Source organism: Palaemon carinicauda, chromosome 9, assembly GCF_036898095.1.
Source record: "Palaemon carinicauda isolate YSFRI2023 chromosome 9, ASM3689809v2, whole genome shotgun sequence".
Lineage (NCBI taxonomy): Eukaryota > Metazoa > Arthropoda > Malacostraca > Decapoda > Palaemonidae > Palaemon > Palaemon carinicauda.
The window spans coordinates 150,388,964-150,396,885 of record NC_090733.1 but is presented as its reverse complement, the minus strand read 5'-3'; the positions used below and the strand labels follow the sequence as shown (position 1 = coordinate 150,396,885).

Sequence of the window (7,922 nt, the reverse complement as noted above, 5' to 3'; positions counted from 1 at the left end):
TAATTTTCTGCATTGCATCTATAAACCAAGCTCTACTATACTAAATGCATATTTCTTTCTCATTTTTTTAGGAAGCCATTCTATTTTGTAGAATCCATTCTGACAAGTCGATAGTCTTAGATTTCTTATGTGAATGTGCTCACAACACGAACAATGATAATAGTAATTATGGTGGGGATAACACTCGTGTGAGTATTTTCACTGGTAATTTTAGTACAAATGTAGGTGCGTTGATAAGCAAGATTTTTTTTCAGTTCTTTCATATCCGTATAATTTGGTTTGTAAATATGAAAAGTTGCATCCTTTCCTAAGAATAAACAAACTTCAAGTCCAAAATGCGGTAAATAAATGAAGGAATTAAAAAAAAATGTAGATCAACCAACAAACTCACACACACGGAATCCGCCTTGATAATAGATTACCTTTACCGTAATGGACTGCAGGGCTTCAGATTTAACAAAAAAAAAAAAAAAAAAAAAAAAAAAAAAAAAAAAAAAAAAAAACACTGATGAAATTACTTTATACCTTTGCGTGTGATAGTTTACCCGCAGTCACTAACACAAGACCCTACTAATGACTTGACCTCGTCTCTGGGATAAATATGTCTCACTTTTTTTATGATGTGCATACATATAAACTGTACTATGAAAAAGTAACCAGGAATGGGGGTGTTGCGTATGACCCACAACTCACCCCCGGGTAACAGAGTAATTACTTTTTCTTTTTTATTATTCTCTGGTCATTTGAAAACGTACCCCTGCAGTTAATGGCCGTAATATAAGAAATAGCCTCGATAGTAACTCCCAGGCGTAGGGATTTTACGTGTTGACTTATTGTTAATTTGTTCTCTCCTTTTATTTATTTCCTTATTTCCTTTCCTCACTGGGCTATTTTTCCCTGTTGGAGCCCCTGGGCTTATAGCATCTTGCTTTTCCAACTAGGGTTGTAGCTTGGATAGTAATAATAATAATAATAATAATAATAATAATAATAATAATAATAATAATAATAATAATAATGTTGTCTCCGTATTACTATTTTCTTTTCCAGTGTCCAGCTTTCATATAATTCTTCATCATCTTCATTATCATCATCTCCTCTCACGCCTATTGACGCAAAGGATCTAGGTTAGATTTCTCCAGTCGTCTCTATCTTGAGCTTTTAAATCAATACTTCTCCATTCATCTTCCACTTCACGTTTCATAGTCCTCAGCCATGTAGGCCTGGGTCTTCCAACTCTTCTAGTGCCTTGTGGAGCCCAGTTGAAAGTTTGGTGAACTAATCTCTCTTCAGCAGTATAATTATGCGAACTCATATTTCCCTAAAAAAAAATCCTAATGATATGATGATGAGTTTTCAAATACATTATACAGTTTTCGCGAATATTATATGCATGCTTGTATTTTAAAGCATCGATGTAAACAAATTCACAAACTACTAGTATTTTGAGAAAGGTGCTACTTTGAAATACGTCTTAACGTATGCCAAGGTACTTCTTGAATCATATAGTCTTTACCGCAACAGCTTTAACATCCCCCCCCCCAACAACAACAATAAAAAATGATTTCAGGATCATTATACTGTCCAATATTCTAACTAAGCCTTCCAGAATTGTGAATTATTGCCTCTTGCAAAATAGCCCTGATTGCTGCCATATAGGTTTTTTTTCTCTCATTAGTATAAGTAAACGTTATCTCAAAGAATAAAGGCGAGCTAATGATGACCATTCTACAGTCATTATTGGAGATTTTGTTTCTGCAGCACATTTCAACTGGAAACCAAGGATGAGGACCCCATTGAGTGCTCCACTCTCCAACCCCCCCCCCCCCCCCTCACACACCAAATTAACTTCGTTGAGAACAGTCCACAGAACGGTGTGGTTTCGATATTACAAAGCTTTTTCTTTAGGAAATAATTAATTTTACATTCGCGAATATCTATTTAATCAATTAAAATATTATCATTGTTATCAGTAGTACAGTGTTAGCTTGAACTAACAACAATAATGATATGATAAGGCTAACTGCTCGTGATAATGTAGTTTGAGGTAAAGGCTGCTCAACATATGGCTAACTTTATCTACTCAATAATATTCCTTCTACTGTAGTATACAAACGGCGTTACTCTGACAGCAGTTGTTCACTATTAGAGCCCATATTTGGCAAGCACCAAGTAATCCTTTAAAGAATAAAATGTTCTCTGCAACATTTTCAACTATAACCTGAACCGGGTTCTGTGGAGATGAGACTGTTGTTTAAAGAGAACTTATTTATATTTAGCCGATATCTCTATTTCTATTCGCATGACGTACTAAAACACTGGCATAACACAGTTTTTAATTAGGATGTCCTACACTGACAAGTACTTTGTGTTACATCCGATTTCAAATTTCTGTTGGTATGGCATATTTCATGTTGGCATCTAATCATAACCAATCATAAAACCAAGTTCGTTACACATTTAAACAACAGACATCGTGAGGAGCTGTTGGAACCTTGTTATCGTTTGTTATGCGTTCACCCCCTACAGATATGATGGGATTCGTGCTACATACTTTAGATCATTTGATCTACCATTGCAGGGATATAAGTTCCTCTTATCAACAGCATTGATGGTTTTAGCCTTAAGGCCTTCGTTAGATGGTATTATGTTTACCCATCTTCCGTCTGCTCTAGTTCAACAGGAAACGACCGAAGTGTCTTTGGTGTATGGCGTCTTGAGACAACATTAGTATCCGCCATTCTCCTTCTTCGGGAGCTTCAACGTTCACATTTAGTTGAGGATCCTCAATGATACATTGTCCAGTACTCGGTGGTTTTATTTCCCCTGTAGTAAAACTCTAAAAAGTCCTTCCTGCCAATGTCATTGGTGTTGGGACTCATTGGTCTACGATCAGATAACAAGTTTGAACTTCTCAACAGCTTTTCCTTGATTAACCGACTCATTTTGTTTATGTTTTATATATTGGTATATTCATGTTTATCGGTTCATATTTGATTTTTTACTATTCATGATTGCATTCCTTAGTTTGTGTTCGATTTTTTTTTATTATCTTGTGAAGAAGTTTTTCTTCAAGTTGTTATGTATTTAGAAATTTGCAATTATTTACCTGGATCTAACTTTTATTATTTTTTTTTAACCATATGACTAAGAACTGCATAATTCTTTACTGATGTTTCATGATAGAAAGGCATAAGCTCCCTGGTATGGGTTTTAAATGAAATTTATAGATCAATGGCTTTGTAAGGTAAATGACGTTTAGTTTTGGAAATGATCTGTTTCTTGTTTCTGAAACACGTATTTAGATAATTCTGTTATAAGCTCATATGATTAAAAAAAACTATATTTATGTACAATTTTTTATCAACCGAAGTGAAGTCCGAAGATTCACCTCTGTAGAAACTACATACCTAAACACTTCAAAGGTATTTATAAGAATAAAACGGTTGTCTAAGCTTTCCTTGCTGCTACTGCCAACTAACATGGTCAGTTCATACTGAGGTTCAGCCTGTGCAGTACGGTTTTGCAATTCATCCCGTATTTGCCAAATTCACTGTGCTGATTCTATCAAGAAGGGAATTTATCAAAACGATTGATCAGCGTCGATGTACAATTGGTCAAGAGAATTCTGCTGCAGTCTACGTAACATATCACAAAGTGAGTCTGTGATGGATACCAAGGTAATACGTAAATGCAAATTTGATTTCGGGTAACGAAGTAACCAATATTATTATTATTATTATTATTATTATTATTATTATTATTATTATTATTATTATTATTATTATTATTATTATTATTATTATTATTATTATTATTATTATTATTATTATTATTAGTAGTAGTAGTAGTAGTAGTAGTAGTAGTAGTAGTACTTGCTAAGCTACAACCCTAGTTGGAAATGTAACTGTGAATTACTGTTACCACCCATCTTGTGTGAAATCTCCTGGTATGGTTTGAATTTCTAAAATGTTCAGTGTAATATGATTATGATTCATGGGTTCAAGATTATTTTGTACACGTTATTCAGTGATTGAAGTTCGTTGTTTTATGGAAGTGTTTTCGTGGTTGAAAGTCTTAAATGTTCGCGATTTTGTTTGTGATTTCATGGTTTTAGTTCGTTGCTTTGTGTTCGTTTTTGTTTATGGTTAAAGCTTGTTATCTTTATGTTTTTGATATGGCTGAAGTTAGTTATTTAATGTTCGTGATTTTATGGTTAAAGTACGTTATTTGATATTCGTGATTTCATGGTTAAAGACAGTTATTTTATATTTGTGATTTCATGGTTGAAGTTCGTTATTTTATGTTCGTTATTTTATAGTTAAAGTACGTTATTTGATCTTCATGGTTAAATGTAGTTATTTTATGTTTGTGATTTCATGGTTGAAGTTCGTTATTATATGTTCGTGATTTCGTATTAGAAGTTCGATATTTTACGTTCGTGATTTCGTATTAGAAGTTCGATATTTTACGTTTGTGATTTCGTATTAGAAGTTCGATATTTTACGTTTGTGATTTCGTATTAGAAGTTCGATATTTTACGTTTGTGATTTCGTATTAGAAGTTCGATATTTTACGTTTGTGATTTCGTATTAAAAGTTCGATATTTTACGTTTGTGATTTCGTATTATTAGTTCGATATTTTACGTTTGTGATTTCGTATTAAAAGTTCGATATTTTACGTTTGTGATTTCGTATTAAAAGTTCGATATTTTACGTTTGTGATTTCGTATTAAAAGTTCAATATTTTACGTTCGTGATTTCATGTAAGAAGTTTGATATTTTACGTTCGTGATTTCATGTTAGAAGTTCGATACTTTACGTTCGTGATTTCATGTAAGAAGTTTGATATTTTACGTTCGTGATTTCATGTTAGAAGTTCGATACTTTACGTTCGTGATTTCATGGTTAAAAGTTCGTAATTTTCCGTCAGCAATTACATGGCTCGAGTTTATTTTAAGTTCGTGATTTCTTGTAAAAATTACGGTATTTTATCTTGATTTCATGATTGAAATTCATTATTTCAAGTCCGTGATTTCATGGTTGATGTTCGTTTTTTTCGTGATTTCATGGTTGAAGTTAGTTATTTCATGTTCTTGATTTCATGGTAGAAGGTTATCATTGTAGTTTGTGATTCCGTGATTGATGTTCATTCTATATTCGTGGTTTCATGATTGAAATTCGTCATTCTATGTTCGTGATTTCACGATTTTTATTTTTGTTGTATTTCATAGTAGTTAATTTTGTTCGTGATTTCATGGTAGCAGTTAGTTATTTTATGTTCTTGATTTCATGGTAGAAGTTCACCATTTTGTTCGTGGTTTCATAGTAGCAGTTAGTTGTATTATGTTCTTAATTTCTTGGGAGAAGTTCGTGATTTCAGGGTAGGACTTCGTTATTTTCATGGTTGAAGTTTGTCGTTTCGTGTTAGTGATTTCATAGTTGGGAGTCATTTTCTGCTCACGATTTCATGGCTAAAGTTCGTAGTTTTATGTTGCTCGTGATTTTAAAGTTTGTTATGCTTTGAATTTTGAAGTTTATTTTATGCTCGTGATTTTGAAATTAACTTTTATATGATCGTGATTTCATCCTTGAAGTTTGTTATATTATTCTAGTTTGTTTTGGTGATTTATGTTATTTTTATCAGACACTTTTGTTTTATGTTACTCTCAGTCGATTAAATTTGTTTTTGCTTAATGATTGTACAATTTTTCATTACTGTCTTGATTCTTATATTCCTTTGGGTTATTTTGTTATACTTTATATCATTTGGTTATAGTAATCTTTTAGTTCTATGGTTCATCAATGCTGATATTCTATCGAATTTATTTCATGGTTATTTAAGTTTAAATAGTATTTTTTTACGTTGACAGATAAGGGTATGACTCCATTTATACATATTCCTTTCAGTAAAGCTCGTTTTTGTACAATATCTATAAATGTTTTAAGTCTCCGTAGGGTAATATTCAATCTAAAGGGCTTAATTGCTAAATTCCGAGGCTTCTTATAAAACTAAGTACGAAAATACTAAATCTGAATTTTAAATCCGATGTTAAAATTTTAAGCCAAAATGGTACATTTCCTGACCAAATTTACGTTATAATAGCTTTTAGCATTCCTTTGGATAAATCCTTTACCGTAGGCAATTCCATGGCGAGGGTATATTGAGATTGTTGTTAGTAAATTATGCATCCTCATAATTTCCATCCTTCCGTCAATTATGAAATGCGGGAATCCGGTTCTAACCTTAATATACCATGGCAGAATTTTATTTCGAGGCCTTTATTGATATGGTTACCGTAAAATGCGCAATTTGTAGAAGGTTGCATTGATTAGGAAAGACTTATGGCCATCCACTTTTTAGAATAAATCTACAATGGAACAATATTGTACTGGTTGATGACAGAGTTCCACAACGTTAATGCATTAATCTACCTAATCGATGCAGAGGCCTTTCAGTACTGTTCCGATTCTTTATCAGTATCATTACCTTCGCCAACTTCGTTGCAGCGAATGTTATGTTTAGATAGGCGTTGTCTGTTTGAGTTTGTGATAAGCATAACTCAAAAACTCTTTGACCGATTCTAATAAAATTTTGTGGGATGATTTGCTATGATCCAAGGACAATTTTAAAGCCAAGGTCACGTAAAGGTCAAGAACGAATCTCGCAACTCATTTGACCGAATCTCATGAAGTTTTGTGAGATGACTGGCGATGATCCAAGGATAATTTGATTAGATTGTAAGAGTAATTAGATCATAAGGTGAAGATGAAGAAAGGGTAAAAGTATTCTTTTTGCTATATCGTGGTCAATTTTTTATCCGATTTGCTTGAAACTAGTGCCAAATGTACATAATTCAATTGCCTATCTTTTGATATACAATATGATATAGTGATGTCATTACCATTGTTTGTGTGTCTGTTTAACTATGTATTTAGAAGTCGCATAACTCAAAATCTCTTTTACCTAACATCATGAAATTGATTGGGACGATTGGCCATGATCTAAGGACGATTTGATTAGATTTTGGAAGTGATTTTGTCAAAGGTCAAGGTCAAGGTAACGAAAAGGTCAAAAAACTCATTTTGCTGTATCTTGGTCAATTTCCATCCAATTTGCATGAAGCTTTTGCCAAATGTGCCTAATTCATTTGCCTATCTTGAAATATAAAATATGATATAGGCAACGGTATGCGCTCTACCGATTGGAGATTCTAGTTATTTTTATTTTATGCGAAGTGATGAAGGTACTGTACTTGAAATCTAGTTTCATTGTTGATTGAGGTTTTTGAACCGCAAGCAAAATTCTCTGTTTAGCTTTCTATTTTATAAATTTCTACTTTGTAAGTTTTTTTTCGGCTTTTCACTTAATCTTTTACATTTCATAATATTCAGTCGGATATTTTAGTTTTTTAGGTTTAATTTGCCTGTAAGATTATAGTTTATATCTACAGGTTTAATTTTCAGATTTTCATTTACAGCTCCGTGTTATTTATTATATTTGTCCACTAGGATTATTTAAATTCGGTGCTGAAAGAGAAAAATATATTTTATATATATTAATCAAATCTAGTTGTTAATTTAGGAGATACATGCAGCTAATTTCTTATCATTTGAGGACAGACTCGACCAAATAATCATTGCAACATTAATCTAAAGAAAGCATCAATTCCAATGATTCTCTCTCTCTCTCTCTCTCTCTCTCTCTCTCTCTCTCTCTCTCTCTCTCTCTCAGAGGTTTTTCCTAATCATATTTTCATTATTCGGTTAACTTGTGAGAATAAAATTGATTGGAATGATGCAATGCAAATTTATCTGACACATGAAAGGTAAGACAATCAGTATCATAAAAATATCTTGATGCACTTCACCCAAGTGCCTCTGCACAGGTCCTGCCATTTCCCCACCTCCCGCCTCTCATT

General features: G+C 32.7%; 1 long non-coding RNA gene across 5 annotated transcripts in view; it reads left to right on the top strand.

Annotated features, from left to right (window-relative positions):
• Positions 1-3,502: 3,502 nt before the first annotated feature.
• LOC137647274 (uncharacterized) overlaps positions 3,503-7,922 on the top strand; it is a 63,215-nt gene continuing 58,795 nt past the window's right edge. For all 5 annotated transcript variants that reach the window (XR_011045560.1, XR_011045559.1, XR_011045557.1 and 2 more), the window contains exon 1: positions 3,503-3,680. This is a non-coding gene — a long non-coding RNA (uncharacterized lncRNA). The remainder of the gene's footprint in view (positions 3,681-7,922) is intronic.